The 19,198-nt window shown below is 43.4% G+C and overlaps 1 protein-coding gene across 4 annotated transcripts in view; it reads right to left on the bottom strand.

Annotated features, from left to right (window-relative positions):
* The window catches only part of MYT1L (myelin transcription factor 1 like), a 450,983-nt gene that overhangs the window by 363,637 nt on the left and 68,148 nt on the right, over positions 1-19,198 (bottom strand). The gene's annotated exons all lie outside the window — the stretch shown is intronic.

Genomic DNA, 19,198 nt, shown 5'->3' with positions numbered 1-19,198 from the left:
ATTCCGAGGACATGGGTTCTAATCCAACCCAAGGACACAGACCAGAAGACAAGTGGTGGAGCCAGGGTTAGAAACGATCAATCACACTTATTAAGCACTTACTGCATGCAGAGCATTGCACTAAGCATTTGGGAGAGTACAATATAACAGACACATTCTCTGCCCACAATGAGCTCAAACCCACATCCCCAGAATCCCAGGCCCATGCTCTTTCCACTAGACCATGAAACATTGATTTTCCATAGAAAATTGTATATTGTTTGTTCTATTAAGTATTAGATATGTTCACCCACTCTCTGATATAATAAAACACACTGTCAGCCATGCGTATTATGATTTGTTTGGTGAAAATGATACAAAGGAGATTATATTCTAATCCCCATCTCATGCATTTTGGAGGTCTTGTGAAAACACAAGGTAATTAGCCTGCTTACTAAAAAATTAAATAAACAAACTCACAAACAAGAAGCCTGCCTTAAAATTCATCTTGTAAATAAAACATTATAAAATCTATTTCAGTGATTTATAATCTAGTAATAGATATGAGACTTGGGAATGGCTGCAAAGCCTCTGAATTGTTATTTTGCCAAAGTTTAGTTAGACAGAATACGAGAACCCGGGCTTTGGAGTCAGAGGTCATGGGTTCAAATCACGGCTCCGCCACTCGTCAGCTGTGTGACTTTGGGCAAGTCACTCACTTCTCTGGTCCTCAGTTCCCTCATCTGGAAAATGGGGATGAAGACTGTGAGCCCCCTGTGGGACAACCTGATCACCTTGTAACCTCCCCAGCGCTTAGAACAGTGCTTTGCACATAGTAAGCGCTTAATAAATGCCATCAAAAAAAAAACTTTGTAATGATTAGGAAGGATTATTTAGTTCAATCATTTATCTACTGTATTTTTTTTTAAGAAAACCCAACAAGTTGTGGCATAGCAGTGGACAGTAGGGAAACGCCATGGTTTAGTGGGAGTCAGGTCATGGGTTCTAATCCCAGCTCCGCCACTTTTCTCCTATGTGACCTAGGTTAAGTCACTTCACTTCTCTGTGCCTCAGTTACCTCATCTCTAAAATGGGGATGAAGAATGTGAGTTCCACGTGGGACAGAGAGTGTGTTCAACCTGGTGATTTGCTATCTACCCTAATGTTTAATAAAGTGCCTGGCACACAGTAAGTGCTTAAAAAGTACCATAAAAAAACATTAGAAATGGAGAGGGAAGGGGGAAGAGGGAGGCCAGGGACAGAAATACCCACAAAGAGCTTCAGGAAGAAGATGAAATCAAGAGAAAATAGAAGCAGGCACAAGCAGGAAATTTCGGGAACAGCAGAGTGGGAGCAATATTTACCTGCACCATTAGTGGAAATTGAATTGGTCTTTCAGCCACACCTCCACACACACAAAAATAACATTTTCAGTCGTATCATTTTTGAAACTGGAAGACAGTGCTCTCTGTCCCAACCTTCCACTTCCGCTTTCTCTCTCTCACCCCCCACACACATTTTCCCCTTCTCTCTTTTTCTCCCTGAATAAAATTTAATGCCATAAATATAAGCATTTCGCAAAGAACCCAGTACCTGTCCAACCATCCAGAAGGAGAAGCAATGTGGCTCAGTGGAAAGAGCCTGGGCTTTGGCGTCAGAGGTCATGGGTTCAAATCTGGGCTCGATCAATTGTCAGCTGTGTGACTTTGGGCAAGTCACTTAACTTCTCTGTGCCTCAGGTACCTCATCTGTAAAATGGGGTTGAAGACTGTGAGCCCCCCGTGCGACAACCTGAACACCTTGTAACCTCCCCAGCGCTTAGAACAGTGTTTTGCACATAGTAAGTGCTTAATAAATAACATTATTATTATTAAGGGAAAGACTGATTGCCCATGAAAATGCAATGGAGAAAAAATGGTTTCTGACACAGGTCTGGAGTTTTCCAAGCATAGAGCAAGAAACAGAGAAGCAGCATGGCTTCGTGGAAAAAGCATTGCCCTGTGAGTCAGGAGGATGTGTGTTCTAATCCTGGCACTTATCTGCTGTGTGATCTTGGCCAAGTCACTTCACTTCCTCTCTGCCTTAGTTACCTTATCTGTAAAATGGGAAGTGAGTCTATGAGCCCCATGTGGGACGGGGACTGTGTTCAACCTGATTAGCTTGTACCTATCCTGGTGCTTACAACAGTGCTTGACACATAGTAAGCACTTCACCAACAACATTATTAATGCTAATAACAATAATGATGGTATTTGTTAAGCACTTACTTTGTGCAAAGCACTTTTCTAAGCGCTGGGGGATACAAGGTGATCAGGTTGTCCCACGTGGGGCTCACAGTCTTAATCCCCAGTTTACAGATGAGGGAACTGAGGCCCAGAGAAGTGAAGTGACTTGCCCAAAGTCACACGGCTGACAATTGGCAGAGCTGGGATTTGAACCCATGACCTCTGACTCCAAATCCCATGCTCTGTTCTCTGAAGCAGCATAGCCCAGACCAGCCCGTGTCCCACATGGGGCTCAGAGACTTTATCTCTGTTTTACATATGAGTTAACTGAGGCCCGGAGAAGATAAGTTGACTTGCCCAAGGTCCCGCAGCAGACACTTGGCAAAGCTGGGATTAGAACCCAGGTCCTCTGACACCCAGGCCTGTGCTCTAGCCATTAGGCAACACTGCTTCAAGAGATCTTTTGTATTGCTTTATCACTTCAGTAAAAATGAACTCTTAAAAAATTCCCAGCTTTTATGGGTCAAATGTTGAAGACAAGAAGGCCCCATATCAAAAGACAGTCAATGGAGATTATGATAATAATAATGGCATTTATTAAGCGCTTGCTACGTGGAAAGCACTGTTCTAAGCACTGGGGAGGTTACAAGGTGATCAGGTTGTCCCACGGGGGGCTCACGGTCTTCATCCCCATTTGACAGGTGAAGAAACTGAGGCTCAGAGAAGTGAAGTGACTTGCCCAGAGTCACGCAGCTGACAATTGGAGAATTGGAGAAGCAGCGCGGCTCAGTGGAAAGAGCCCAGGCTTTGGAGTCAGAGATCATGGGTTCAAATTCCGGCTCTGCCACTTGTCAGCTGTGTGACTTTGGGCAAGTCACTTCACTAAGCCTTAGTTCCCTCATCTGTAAAATGGGGATGAAGACCGTGAGCCCCACGAGGGACAACCTGATCACCTTGTAACCTCCCCAGCGCTTAGAACAGTGCTTTGCACATAGTAAGCGCTTAACAAATGTCATCATTATTATTATTATTATTAATTGGTGGAGCCGGGATTTGAACTCATGACCTCTGACTCCAAAGCCCAGCCTCTTTCCATTGAGGCACGCTGCTTCTCCTGGCTTTATGCCATTTGCAAAGCAACAGAGCATTTCACATCGGAAAGAGAATCACCTTTAAGTGTACATTGGGTAAACCCTACTTTGCTTGAAACTCTACTTTGGCATTAGGATGTAAAATCATATCTTCTTTCATTCATTCATTCATTCAATCGTATGTATTGAGCGCTTACTGTGTGCAGAACACTGTACTAAGCGCTTGGGAAGTACAAGTCAGCAACATACAGAGACGGTCCTTACCCAACAACGGGCTCACAGTCTAGAAGGGGGAGACAGATGACAAAACAAAACATGTAGACAGGTGTCAAAATCGTCAGAACAAATAGAATTAAAGCTATATGCACATCATTAACAAAATCAATAGAATAGTAAATATGTACAAGTAAAATAAATAGAGTAATAAATCTGTACAAATATATACAAGTGCTGTAGGGAGGGGAAGGAGGTAGGGCGGGAGGGATGGGGAGGAGGAGAGGAAAAAGAATTACTCTTTCTTAAACAAAGGGTAATTCATTTGACACATCATCACATATTACATATCGGGGTCCAGATGAAATTAAAAACATGAAAAGTAACGTATTAGGAAATCCATTCCACAGAATCAAAAGAAGCTGTCTGAAACTTCGAGTGTGCAAGTGTGGAAGCTAAAATGTCCTTGCTAAACAAGTGATCATTTCAACTGCAAATGTGGATTTTGAACTTATCTGAGTAAGCAAATACGAGGTTTACATGTGTGCTTCTTATTTTTAAACCAAGTGCCAGGTTCAAACTGCATTTCACTCAGATAGGACAGTTTCAGAAAGTACTTATTCATTCAATTGTATTCATTGAATGCTTACTATGTGCAGAGCACTGTGCTAAGCGCTTGGGAGAGTACAATATAACAATATAACGGGTGCATTCCCTGCCCACAAAGTGCTTACAGCCTAGAGGGAGAGGCAGACCTTAATAGAAATAAATAAATTGGCATGAAACTTGTCTGCTAATTCTGTTGAATCATTCTCTCCCAAGTGCTTATTACAGTGCTTTGCACATAGTAATCACTTAATAAATACCACTGATTGACGAATAGGTGGATCAAGTAGGATTATAAATTCTTTGAGGACAGGGATCATGTTTAATTACTCTGCACTACCCCAGGCATTTGGTTCAATTCTCTGCCCATATTAAGAACTCAGTTCTTTCGACTGATTGATCAATTGTTTAATTATAGGTTAGTGTCCAACAGGTTCACTGGTAAAGGGGACAGGAAAGGGTTTGGGTGACAGCCAAGTTCAGTTATATCTAGACTGTAAGCTCCTTGTGGGCAGGGAATGTGTGTACCAACTCTTGTTATATTATACTCTCCTAAGAGTATATATATATATACTCTTGTACATATATATACTCATATATATATATATAGAGAGAGAGAGAGAGAGAGAGAGAGTATATATACTTAGCATACTCTCCTAAGAGAGTAAAACAGTGCTCTGCACACAGTTAGTGCTCAATGAATACCACTGATTGACAGATTGATACAAAGCTTCCCATTGTTCAAGCATCTGTATAATACCTAAGCTGCCCCAACTTGAATACTTGAACACTGTACTATTCTGAGGAATATGAGGATTTGATTCCTCGGTTTGATATCTCTGTATATGAGCTATCTCCACTCCTCTGCCGCTCACCTCCTCACCATGCCTCATTCTCGCCTGTCCCGCCGTCGACCCCCGGCCCACGTCTTCCCCCTGGCCTGGAATGCCCTCCCTCCACACATCCACCAAACTGGCTCTCTTCCTCCCTTCAAAGCCCTACTGAGCGCTCACCTCCTCCAGGAGGCCTTCCCACACTGAGCCCCCTTTTTCCTCTCCTCCTCCCCATCCCCCCCGCCCTACCTCCTTCCCCTCCCCACAGCTCTTGTATATTTTCGCACAGATTTATTACTCTATTTATTTTACTTATACATATTTACTATTCTATTGATTTTATTAATGATGGGCATATACCTATGATTCTATTTCTTCTGACGCTTTTGACACCTGTCTACATGTTTTGTTTTGTTGTCTGTCTCCCCCTTCTAGACTGGGAGCCCGCTGTTAGGTAGGGACTGTCTCTAGATGTTGCTGACTTGTACTTCCCAAGCACTTAGTACAGTGCTCTGAACACAGAAAGCGCTCAATAAATACAACTGAATGAATATGAGAAGTAGCATAGAGTAGTGGATAGAACACAGGCCTGGGATTCAGAAAGTCATGAGTTCCAATCCCAGCTCCACCACTTGTCTGCCGTGTGACCTTGGGCAAGTTACTTCACTTCTCTGTGCCTCAGTTAACTCATCTGTAAAGTGGGGATTGAGACTGTGAGCCTCTTATGGGATAGGGACTGTGTCCAACCCAATTTGCTTGTATTCACCCAGTGCTTGTAGTAGAGTGCCTGGCACATAGTAAGTGCTTAACAAATGTCATGATGATGATGATGATGATTATCTCCCTATAGATTCTCATAAACAATAGATATACTCATCAGAAAATAGGCTAGAGTATTAAGTAAATGGGCATAAGATAAAATGATTCTTTTTAGCTCCTTCGACTGGGGCTAGATCCAAACTCTCTGCCCTTGTCTGCTGTGTGACTTTGGCCAAGTCACTTCACTGTGCCTCAGTTACCTCACCTGTAAAATGGAGATTAAAACTTGTACTTCCCAAGCGCTTAGTACAGTGTTCTGCACACAGTAAGCACTAAATAAATACGTTTGAATGAATGAATGAATGAATGATTAAGACTGTGAAACCCGTGGACTGTGTCTAGCCTGATTAGCTAATATATTTGCTATTAGCTTAGCACCCCAGTGCTTAGTACAGTGCCTGGCACACAGTAAGTGCTTAACAAATACTATAAAACAACTATTTGTCAACACGCAAAAGGCCCTCGCTAACCTCATTCCATTCAGCTGTTCTTCTGCACGAATGCATAAATCTCTTTTTGTTATTATCCTGTTCTAGTAGAATGGGATAATGTCCAGACAGAGAATATAAGTGAATCTACTACTTGTCAGCCAGTGATCAACAGTTTGACCACAATTGCATCTTGAAATATTTTTTCAAAAGCACTTAATAAAGCCTGGTCCTGTCTAAAAAGACTAAGCATATTCTTAAAGAAACCTTTGATGAATCCCTGGCCTTTCCTATTCCTGAATTACTGTCGTCAGAAAAAAAGGTTGCTTGTTATTATAAATTGCAGCTCAGGTACAAATAATAGAGTGTCCTCCTCTGGTTATAATGTTAACAAGCTGATAATTGCCAAAGACAGTTTGCCGTTAAACTTGTTTTCCTAGAAACCTTCAGATTCAGGACATCTTCACTATCAATACAACTTTTTCAGTCTCCCATACTAGGTTCTGATACTGAATAATAATAATAACAGTAATAATGGTTTTTCTTAAGCACTTACTATGTGCCAGGCATTGGTCTAAGCGCTGGGTAGATACAAGATAATAATAATAATAATAATAATAATAATAATAATGTGTATATAGCTATAATTCCATTTCATAATGATGATGGCATTTATTAAGCACTTACTATGTGCCAAGCACTGTTATAAGTGCTGGGGAGGTTACAAGGTGATCAGGTTGTCCCACGGGGAGCTCACAGTCTTAATTTCCATTTTCCAGATGAGGTAACTGAGGCCCAGAGAAGTGAAGTGACTTGCCCAAAGTCACACAGCTGACAAGTGGTAGAGATGGGATTTGAACCCATGACCTCTGAATCCAAAGCCCATGCTCTTTCCACTGAGCCATGCTGTTTTATTCTGATGGTATTGGCACCTGTCTACATGTTTTGTTTTGTTGTCGGTCTCCCCCTTCTAGACTGTGAGCCCTTTGATGGGTAGGGGCCGTCTCTATGTGTTACCGATTTGTACTTCCCAAGCGCTCAGTACAGTGCTCTGCACATAGTAAGTGCTCAATAAATCTGATTGAATGAATGAATGTGGTATTTGTAAGGCACTTGCTATGTGCCAAGTAATGCACTAAGTGCTGGGGTGGACACACGTAGAAGCAGCAAGTAGAAGAGGCTAGAGAAGCAGCGTGGCTTAGTGGAAAGACCACGGACTTGGGAGTCAGAGGTCATGGGTTCTAATTCCTGTGCCACCACTTGTCAGCTGTGTGACTTTGGGCAAGTCACTTCACTTCTCTGGGCCTCAGTTACCTCATCTGTAAAATGGGGATTAAGACAGTGAGCCCCATGTGAGACAACCTGATTACCTTGTAATTATCCCAGTGCTTAGAACAGTGCTTGGCACATAGTAAGCGCTTAACAAATACCAACATTATTATTATTATTATTATTATTATTACTACTTCACTTCTCTGGGCCTCAGTTACCTCATCTGTAAAATGAGGATTAAGACAGTGAGCCCCACGTGAGACAACCTGATTACCTTGTAATTACCCCAGTGCTTAGAACAGTGTTTGGCACATAGTAAGCGCTTAACAAATACCAACACTATTATTATTATTATTATTATTATTATTATTATTATTATTATTACTTCACTTCTCTGGGCCTCAGTTACCTCATCTGTAAAATGGGGATTAAGACAGTGAGCTCCACGTGAGACAACTTGATTACCTTGTAATTATCCCAGTGCTTAGAACAGTGCTTGGCACATAGTAAGCGCTTAACAAATACCAACATTATTATTATTATTATTATTATTATTATTATTATTATTATTATTATTAAGTAAATAGGGTTGGACACAGTCCCTGTCCCACATGGGGCTCACAGTCTTAATCCTAATTTTACAGATGAGGGAACTGAGGAACAGAGACATTAAGTGACTTGCCCAGCAGACAAGTGGCAGAGCCGGGATTAGAACCCAGGTCCTTCGGACTCGGGATCTAGCCATTAGGCAATGCTGCTATGCTAAATGCATCCTACACTGGAGGAAGCAGCGTGTGAGACTGCAGTCTGAGTCTGGGGTGTGGGGAAGGAGCCAGGAGAAGTCCAAGAGGTTTGAGAAGGGGGACGGTGAGGGAGGGAGAAGGCAGGAGCGTGGGCAGTTTTTCTGATGAATCCCTCAAACCTGACACACAAGCAGAAATCACTTGGAGAGGAAAAAGATTTCTTCTGGGCTGACATGAAACCTACTGTTCCAGCCTTCTGGTGGAGGAGAAGCAGCATGGCCTAGTGGCTAAGGTCACAGGTTCTAATCCCTGCTCCACACTTGTCTGCTGTGTGTCCTTGGGCAAATCACTTCACCTGTCTGGGCCTCAGTTACCTCACCTGTAAAATGGAGATTGAGCCTGTGAGCCCCACGTGGGACAGGGACCGTGTCCCACCTGATTTGCCTGTATCCATCCCAGCGCTTAGTACAGTGCTTGGCACACTGTAAGCACTTAACAAATACCACAATTATAATTATTATGACTGTCTCGTTGGCTCCAGCTTCTCTCTTCTCCAGTCTCTTTTTCATCGTGATACTGGAGAGTGCTTACTATGTGTCAAGCACTGTTCTAAGCGCTGAGGTATATACAAGGATAATCTGGTTAGACACAGTCCCTGTCCCATATGGTGCTCATAGTCTAAGGGGAAGGGAAGATAGGCATTCAGTCTCCATTTTACAGATGAGGTAACTGAGGGACAGAGAAGTTAAATGACTTACCCAAAGTCACACAGCTGACAAGCGGCAGGGCTGGGATTTGAACCCATGATCTCTGGCTCCCAAGCCCGTCTCTTTCCAATCAATCAATCAATCAATCATATTTATTGAGCGCTTACTGTGTGCAGAGCACTGTACTAAGCGCTTGGGAAGTACAAGCTGGCAACATATAGAGACAGTCCCTACCCAACAGTGGGCTCACAGTCTAGAAGGGGGAGACAGAGAACAAAACCAAACATACTAACAAAATAAAATAAATAGAATAGATAGGTAAAAGTAAAATAAATGAATAGAGTAAGCCACTGAGCCACGCTGCTTCTCTAATAATGATGATGGCATTTGTTAAGCACTTACTATGTGCCAAGCACCACTCTAAGTGCTGGGGGGGGATACAAGGTAATCAGGTTGTCCCTGGTGGGGCTCACATTCTTCATCCCCATTTTACAGATGAGGGAGCTGAGGCACAGAGAAGTGAAGCGACTTGCCCAAGGTCACACAGCAGACATGTGGCGGGGCCGGGGTTCGAACCCATGACCTCTGCTTCCCAAGCCCTGGCTCTTTCCACTGAGCCACGCTGCTTCTCCGGAGATCCCAGTTTCTATAAGAGGCCTTCTGGGACTAAGCCCTCATTTCTCCGACTCCCTATCCCTTGTTTGTTACTCTTGAATTTGGATTTTTATTCGTTAAACACTTGATATCCACCTCCCCTGCAGCCCCACAGCACTTACATACATATCCATAATTTATATTAACGTCTGTCTCCCCCTCTAGACTGTAAGCTCCTTGTAGGCAGGGAACATATTTACCAACTCTGTTATGTCACACTTTCCCAAGCCCAACGTGCGGTACTCCGCGCACAGCAAACGCTCGGTAAATACGATTGGTTGGACTTATTTCTCACCATTTTGGGGCACTTTGGTATATGTGTTTACTAACTCGTACATTCGATTATTTATTTTGACTACTCCCGTGGTAAACCATTTTTAATCTGTCTTCTCTGTCACAGAGAAAGCTTCTCGTGTGCAGGGAACAGGTCGCGTCTTTATTTTGTACTTCCCCGCGGGTACTCAATAAATACAACTAGAGTTCCCCAAAGGATTACCTTCTTTATTAAAAATGACCCTGCTCCTTGGCAAAGTCCGCTGAGATAATCCAATAAACTGCCGGCAGTTTCTCGCTGCCTTGACCGTTGTCTAAGTCCTTTAAATTTCATTAGTTGCTGGCCTAGCAAGGTGAGGGTGGTGCCAGAGAAGGGGGATGTAGGACATTCTGGTGAGCCTGGTTTCTTCCCTTCCCCATGTTTTCCCTCCTTCTCCTTCTCTTTCTTCTCCTCCTTCTCTTTGTTCTCCTCCTTTCTGTCCGGAGCAACAGTGACTCTCTGCTCCTGCCCTGGAGGAGATTAATGCGATGGGGCAGAGGGGATAGGGACAGGAAGGGAATGCATTTTGATTTTTCAGAACTATTTTGTGTCTCAGTCTCTGAACCCCATTGTGAGCTTACTATAACATGGGAGCCAGAGAAGCAGTGTAGCTTAGTGGAAAGAGCCCAGGCTTGGGAGTCAGAGGATGTGGGTTCTAATCCCGACTCTGCCATTTGTCTGCTGTGTGACCTTGGGTAAGTCACTTCACTTCACTGTGCCTTAGTTTCCTCATCTGTAAAATAGGGATTAAAAGTGTGAGTCCCACATGGGACAACCTGATTACCCTGTATGTACCCCAGCACTTAGAACAGCACTTGGCACATACCCCAGCACTTAACAAATACCATTATTATTATTATTATTATTATTATTATTATTATTATTATTATTATTATTTCACTAAAGCTTCAGCAAAAGTACACTATAGAAATCCCTCTTTCTTCAACTACAAGAAAACCAAAATCCATTCTTGTGGGCTTTTTTGTGTTAATGTGAGTATTATATTACCTCTAGACTGTGACCTCTAGACTATGAGCCTGTTGTTGGGTAGGGACTGTCTCTATCTGTTGCTGACTTGTACTTCCCAAGCGCTTAGTACAGTGCTCTGCACACAGTAAGCGCTCAATCATCAATCATCAATCTTATTTATTGAGCGCTTACTGTGTGCAGAGCACTGTACTAAGCGCTTGGGAAGTACAAATTGGCAACATATAGAGACAGTCCCTACCCAACAGTGGGCTCACAGTCTAAAATGAATGAACTAGGATTCCTAGGTTCTTTTCAATCAATCATATTTAGTGAGCACTTACTGTGTGTAGAGCACTGTATTAAGCACTTGGGAAAGCACATCACAAAATAGAACAGAAGCAGCCTGGCTTAGTGGGTAGAAGGTCCTGGATTCTAATCCCAGCTCTGCCACTTGTCTACTGTGTGGCCTTGGGTAAATCATTGCACTTCTCTTGGACTCAGTGACCTCATCAGTAAAATGGGAATTAAGACCGTGAGCCCCATGTGGGACAGGTACTGTATCCAGCCTGATTATCAGGCTGGATAATCAAGTGCTTAGTACAGTGCTCTGCACATAGTAAGCGCTCAATAAATATGATTGATGATTATAGTTGGTATCAACCCCAGCGCTTAATACAGTGTCTGTCACCACTGGATCTCAGACTGTTCAGCACCAACTGGAGGAAGGAGGAAGGTTTGGAGGCTCCAGGTTCTTCTTTTTACGGATAAGGTCACCGAGGCCCGGAGAAGGGAGGTGACTTGCCCAAGGCCACAGAGCAGACAAGCGGCGGAGCCGGGATTGGAACCCAGGACCTTCTGACTCCCAGGGTCGTGCCCTAGCCACTAAGCCATGCTGCTTCCCCAGTGTTGTCCTTTTTCTGATTTGGAAAAGAGGGACGTAGCCTTGCTGCTGTGGCTATCTCTGGAAATGATCAGTCACTGCAATAACACTCTTTAATTTTCTTGTCAAAGACAATATTTCCCCTCGGGGACAGAGATTGTGTCTAATCTGATAATCCCAAAAGTTTAGTAGGGTGCGTGACTTACAGTAAGTGCTTAACAATTATTATTATTATTATTATCATTATTGTCCCAAATGAATGTTTTGGAAGTTAATGTTAACAATCAATCGATCAATCAATAAGTGGTATTTAATAATAATAATAATAATAGCATTTATTAAGCGCTTACTATGTGCAAAACACTGTTCTAAGCGCTGGGGAGGTTACAAGCTGATGAGGTTGTCCCGTGGGGGGCTCACAGTCTTCATCCCCATTTTCCAGATGAGGGAACTGAGGCCCGGAGAAGTTAAGTGACTTGCCCAAAGTCACACAGCTGACAAGTGGCAGAGCCGGGATTTGAACCCATGACCTCTGACTCCAAAGCCCGGGTTCTTTCCACTGAGCCATGCTGTATATGCAGAGCACTGTACTAAGCATTTGGGAGAGTACAACATAACTGAATTAGCAGACAGGAGACGGTGAGCCCGTTGTTGGGTAGGGACCGTCTCTATATGTTGCCAACTTGTAATTCCCAAGCGCTTAGTACAGTGCTCTGCCCACAGTAAGCACTCAATAAATACGATTAAATGAATGAATGAATGCCCATAAGGAGCTTCCCTGCCTGATGGGCAGGGAAAGTGTTTACCAACTCTGTTACTCTGCAGCGCTCTGCACATAGTAAGCACTCAATAAATAACATTGATTGATTGATTTACTATTGGTAAAATAGTTGCTGGGCCACAGTTACTGGACAAATTGTATAAATAAACAATACTTCACTTTAAGGAACACAGATTCAGAAAGAAAATATAATATTTTTTTTTCCAGTTATATCACTTCACCTCTTTAATCCTAGAGTTCAAGTGGCCACTTCACTTATGGTTAAATGGGCAACTTGTGCTGAATATGTTAAAGGGCCCTCCTATTCTAGGGACAAGAGAAAACAAATGAGATGTTTCTCACTATTCTTTTTGCTGGAAGGCTAATGTTATTGTGACTAAAACCACTTGCTTAGCACAGTGCTGAGAAGCAGCATGGCTCAATAGAAAGAGCATGGGCTTGGGAGCCAGAGGTCATGAGTTCAAATCCCAGATCTGCCCATTTTCAGCTGTGTGACTTTGGGCAAGTCAATTAACTTTTCTGTGCCTCAGTTCCCTCATCTGTAAAATGGGGATTAAGACTGTGAGCCCCACGTGGGACAAGCTTGTATCCTCCCCAGTGCTTAAAACAGTGCTTTGCACATAGCAAGTGCTTAACAAATGCCATTATTATTTATTATTATTATTATTACAGTGCCTTAGCGCTTACTACAGTACCTGGCACATAGCACTTGCTTAACAAATACCAATAAAGAAATCAGTGGCATTTATTGAGCATTTACCAGGTGCAGAGCAATGTACTAATCGCTTGGGAGAGTAGAATAAAACAGATCCATTAGATGAGTTCCCATGTACAGATTTATTCTATTTATTTTATTTTGTTAATGTCTTGTTTTGATGTCTGCCTCCCCCTTGTAGACTGTGAGCCCGCTGCCAGGTAGGGACCGTCTCTATATGTTGCCAACTTGGACTTCCCAAGCGCTTAGTCCAGTGCTCTGCACACAGTAAGCGCCCAATAAATATGATTGAATGAATGAATGAATGAGTTCCCTGTCCATCATCATCATCATCATCATCAATCGCATTTATTGAGCACTTACTGTGTGCAGAGCACTGTACTAAGCACTTGGGAAGTACAAATTGGCAACATATAGAGACAGTCCCTACCCAACAGTGGGCTCACAGTCTAAAAGGGGGAAACAAAACCAAACATACTACAAAATAAAATAGAATAGATATGTACAAGTAAAATAAATAAATAAATAGAGTAACAAATATGTACAAACATATATACATGTCCACAGTAAGCTTGCAGTCTAGGCGGGGAGACAGACATTGAAAGCACTAAGAGAGAGGTGTATATCAAATACCTAAAGGATACAGATTCAACTGAACAGTGCTTGGCACATAGTAAGAGCTTCACAAATATTATTATTATTATTATTATTATTATTATTATTATTATTATTATTATTATTATTATTATAAGAAGAAGAGGGAGTTGGGAAAAAGAGGGCTCAATTGGAGAAGCCATCGTGGAGAAGAGTTCAGTCCATGTCTCCAGATCTTGAGGAACCACTTCCGCATCTAACCATGGGTTTTAAAGCCTTCAATCGGCTTACCCCCTCCTTTCTCACCTCACTCATCTCTTACTCCAGCCCAGCCCCAAACTCCGCTCCTCTAGTGCCAGCTTACTCACCGTACCCCAATCTCATCTATAATAATAATAATAATAATAATAATAATAATAATAATGATAATGGCATTTGTTAAGCGCTTACTATGTGCAAAGCACTGTTCTAAGCGCTGCGGGGATACAAGGTGATCAGGTTGTCCCGCGTGGGGCTCACAGTCATCATCCCCATTTTACAGATCAATCAATCAATCGTATTTATTGAGCACTTACTGTGCGCAGAGCACTGTACTAAGCACTTGGGAAGTCCAAGTTGGCAACATATAGAGACAGTCCCTACCCAACAGTGGGCTCACAGTCTTGAAGGGGGAGACAGAGAACAAAACCAAACATATTAACAAAATAAAATAAATAGAATAGATAGGTACAAGTAAAATAAATAGAGTAATAAATACGTGCAAACATATATACATATATACAGGTGCTGAGGGGAAGGGAAGGAGGTAAGGCGGGGGGATGGAGAGGGGGAGGAGGGAATGAGGTGAGATGAGGTGACTGAGGCTCCGAAAAGTTAAGTGACTTGCCCAAGGTCACACAGCAGACATGTGCCGGAGCTGGGATCTATCTCCCCGCCGATCTCTTACTCAAATCCTCCCCCTAGCCTCCAACTCCCTCCCCCTCTATATACACCGGACCATCACTCTCTCCACCTTCAAAGCACGATTAAGGTCACATTTTCTCCAAGAGGCCTTCCTGGATTAAGCTCTCTTTTCAATCAATCAATCAATCGTATTTATTGAGCACTTACTGTGTGCAGAGCACTGTACTAAGCGCTTGGGAAGTCCAAGTTGGCAACATATAGAGACAGTCCCTACCCAACAGTGGGCTCACAGTCTAGAAACTCTCTTTCCCTCCTGTGACATCTCTGCACTTGGATCTCAGACCTGTGGACATTTTATATTCACTCCACCCCCACTGCGCTTGTGTTACATATCTTACTTTGGCTCAGTGGAAAGAGCCCGTGCTTTGGAGTCAGAGGTCATGGGTTCAAATCCCGCCTCCGGCACTTGTCAGCTGTGTGACTTTGGGCAAGTTACTTAACTTCTCTGGGCCTCAGTTACCTCATCTGTAAAATGGGGATGAAGACTGTGAACCCCCATTGTATAACCTGATCACCTTGTAACCTCCCCAGCGCTTGGAACAGTGCTTTGCACATAGTAATCACTTAATAAATGTCATTATTATTATTATTATTATTATTATATTCTAAATTATTTATTCATAGTAATGTCTTTCCGCCCTCTAGACTGTAAGCTCGTTATGGGCAGGGGACGTGTCTGCTAATTCTGTTGTATTGTACATTCCCAAGTGCTCTGATTGATGTGACCTTAATTCATTCAATCACATTTATTTGGCATTTACTATATGCAAAGCAGTGTAGAGAAGCAGCGTGGCTCAGTGGAAAGAGTCCGGGCTTTGGAGTCAGAGGTCATGGGTTCAAATCCCAGCTCTGCCTGTTGTCAGCTGTGTGACTTTGGGCAAGTCACTTAACTTCTCTGGGCCTCAGTTACCTCATCTGTAAAATGGGGACTGTGAGTCCCCCGTGGGACAACCTGAGCACCTTGTAACCTCCCCAGCGCTTAGAACAGTGCTTTGCACATAGTAAGTGCTTAACAAATACCATTATTATTATTATTATTATTATTATTATTATTATTATTATTACTAAGGGAAGCAGCATGGCTCAGTGAAAAGACCCTGGGCTTTGGAGTCAGAGGTTATGGGTTCAAACCCGGTTCCACCACTTGTCAGCTGTGTGACTTTGGGCAAGTCACTTCACTTCTCTGGTCCTCAGTTCCCTCATCTGTAAAATGGGGATGAGGACTGTGAGCCCCACGTGGGACAACCTGATCATCTTGTAACCTATGCAGCGCTTAGAACAGTGCTTTGCACGTAATAAGGGCTTAATAAATGCCATTATTATCATTATTACAATATAACAATAAACAGACATATTCCCTGCCCACAGCGAGCCCCTTCCTTCCTCTCCCCCTCATCCCCCTCTCCATCCCCCCATCTTACCTCCTTCCCTTCCCCACAGCACCTGTATATATGTTTGTACATATTTATTACTCTTTTTATTTATCTATTTATTTTACTTGTAGATATCTATTGTATTTATTTTATTTTGTTAGTATGTTTGGTTTTGGTCTCTGTCTCCCCCTTTTAGACTGTGAGCCCACTGTTGGGTAGGGACTGTCTCTATATGTTGCCAGATTGTACTTCCCAAGTGCTTAGTACAGTGCTCTGCACACAGTAAGCGCTCAATAAATACGATTGATGATGATGATGATGATGATGATATGGCTTTGATGGTGGGAGAGCAGTGGTCTGGCGATTATGAAGTGGGAAGGATATCCAGGCCAGAGGGAGGACACAGTGAAGGAGAGGGAGGTGAGATAGATGAGACTGAGGCACCGTGAGTAGATTAGCACTGGGGGAGGGAAGTGTGTGGGCTGGGCTGTAGAAAGAGATCAGTGGGATAATATTAGAAGGGCAAGCTGATTGACTGCTTCAAAGAGTGGTAAAGAGTTTCTGTTGGATGCAGAGACGGCTGGGAAACCATTGGAAGTCCTTGAATCGGGAGATGAGGACTGAACTTTTATTTTAGAAAAATGGTCTGGGTGATAGAATGAAATATGAACCGAAGCGGGGAGAAACAGGAGGCGGGGAGGTCAGCGAGGAAGCAGAGGCAGTAGTCAAAGTGGGAGAGGATGAATGCTTGGATCAGTGTAGCAGTGGTTTGGATGGAGAGGAAAGGGTGGATTTTAGCAATATTGTGAAGGTGAAACAGACAGGGTTTGGTGACAGATTGAATATGGGGGTTGAATGAGAGAGAGAGGAGTCAAGGAAAACGCCAAGGTTATGGGCTGCTGAGACAGGAAGGATGGCAGTGTTCAGTCACGCTGAACACGGTGATAGGAAAGTCAGGGGGAGGACACGGTGTGGGTGGGAAGATAAGGAGCTCTGTTTTGGGCAGGTTGAGTTTTGAGGTGATGGCAGGACATCCAAGCAGAGATGTCCTGAAGGCAGGAGGAAATACGAGAATGCACAGAGGGGGAGAGATCAGGGCTGGAGAGGTAGATTTGGGAATCACCCATCTAGAGATGGTAATTGAAGCCGTGGGAGCGAATGAGTTCTCCAAGAGAATGGGGAGATGGACAATAGAAGGGGACCAGAACTGAACCTTGAGGGACCCCCATAGTTCAGTCGTATTTATTGAGTGCTTACTGTGTGCAGAGCGCTTGGGAAGTACAAGCTGGCAACATATAGAGATGGTCCCTACCCAACAATGGGCTCACAGTATAGAACGGGGAGACAGATGACAAAACAAAACATGTGGACAGGTGTCAAGTCACCAGAATAAATACAAATAAAGTTAGATGCACATCATTAACCAAATAAATAGAACAGTAAATATGTACAAGTAAAATAGAGTAATAAATCTGTACAAACATATATACATATAAACATATAAAGAAGCAGCATGGCTCAGTGGAAAGAGCACAGGCTTTGGAGTCAGAGGTCATGGGTTCAAATTCCGGCTCCGCCAATTGTCAGCTGTGTGATTTTGCGCAAGTCACTTAACTTCTCTGTGCCTCAGTTACTTCATCTATAAAATGGGGATTAAGACTGTGAGCCCCCCAGGGGACAACCTAATCACCTTGTAACCTCCCCAGGGTTTAGAACAGTGCTTTGCACATAGTAAGTGCTTAATAAATGCCATCATTATTATTTATTATTTTTATATACAGGTGCTGTGGGGAGAGGAAGGAGGAAGGGCAGGGGGGATGGGGAGGGGGAGAGGAAAAAGAGGGCTCAGTCTGGGAAGGCCTCCATAGATAGGAGGCAGAGGTTGAGCCTTCATTCAAACTGCTACCACGTTAATCAATCAATCATATTTATTGAATGCTTATTGTGTGCAAAGCACTTTACTAAGTGCTTGGGAGAGTACAATCTAACAGAGTTGGTGGACACATTCCCCGCCCACAGTGAGCTTACAGTCTAGAAGGGGAGACACCTTGATTACTGCATCAGCCTCCTTGCTCCCCCCATCTCTCCCCACTCCAGTTCATGCTTCACGCAGCAGCCCGGATCATTTTTCTTCAAAATCTTTCAGTCCATATTTCCCCACTAATAATAATAACAATGGCATTTATTAAGCACTTACTATGTGCAAAGCACTGTTCTAAGCGCGGGGGAGGATACAAGGTGATCAGTTTGTCCTACGGGGGGGCTCACAGTCTTCATCCCCATTTTACTGATGAGGTAACTGAGGCACAGAGAAGTTAAGTGACTTGCCCAAAGTCACACAGCTGACAATTGGTGGAGCCATGATTGGAACCCATGACCTCTGACTCCAAAGGCCGTGCTCTTTCCACTGAGCCAGGCTGCCCACTCTTCAAGAACGTTCAGTGGTCACCCATCCGCATTAGACGGAAACTCCTAACCCTAGGCTTTAAAGCAGTCAATCCCCTTTCCCCCTCTGCCCCTACCTCACTGCTTTCCTATTACAACCCAGCCCTCACACTTAGCTCCTCTTAAAGCCAGCTTATTCACCTTACCTCATTTCCGCCTATCTCACTGCTGTGCCGACGATTTTGACACCTGTCTACCTGTTTTGTTTTGTCGTCTGTCTCCCCCTTCTAGATTGTGAGCCCGTCGTTGGGTAGGGACTGTCTTTATATGTTGCCATCTTGTACTTCCCAAGCACTTGTACAGTGCTCTGCACACAGTAAGCGCTCAATAAATACGATTGATTGAATGATGAATGAATGAATGATGTCTCACCCCTATCCTGCACCTGGTCTAGAATGCCCTCCCTCTTCATATCCGACCGATGATCACTCTCCTCACCTTCAAAATGTTATTAGAAATATTTCTCCACTGAGACCTCCCCTGACTAACCCCTCATTTCCTCTTCTCCCACTCTCGTCTACATCTTCCTAACACTTGGAATTGCACCTTTTATTCATCCCCTTCCACCCCCACCAGCCCACAGCACTTACAAAAC

The sequence above is a fragment of the Tachyglossus aculeatus genome, chromosome X1 (genome assembly GCF_015852505.1).
Source record: "Tachyglossus aculeatus isolate mTacAcu1 chromosome X1, mTacAcu1.pri, whole genome shotgun sequence".
Lineage (NCBI taxonomy): Eukaryota > Metazoa > Chordata > Mammalia > Monotremata > Tachyglossidae > Tachyglossus > Tachyglossus aculeatus.
Note: the sequence above shows the minus strand (reverse complement) of the source record. Positions and strands in the feature narration are given on the sequence as shown.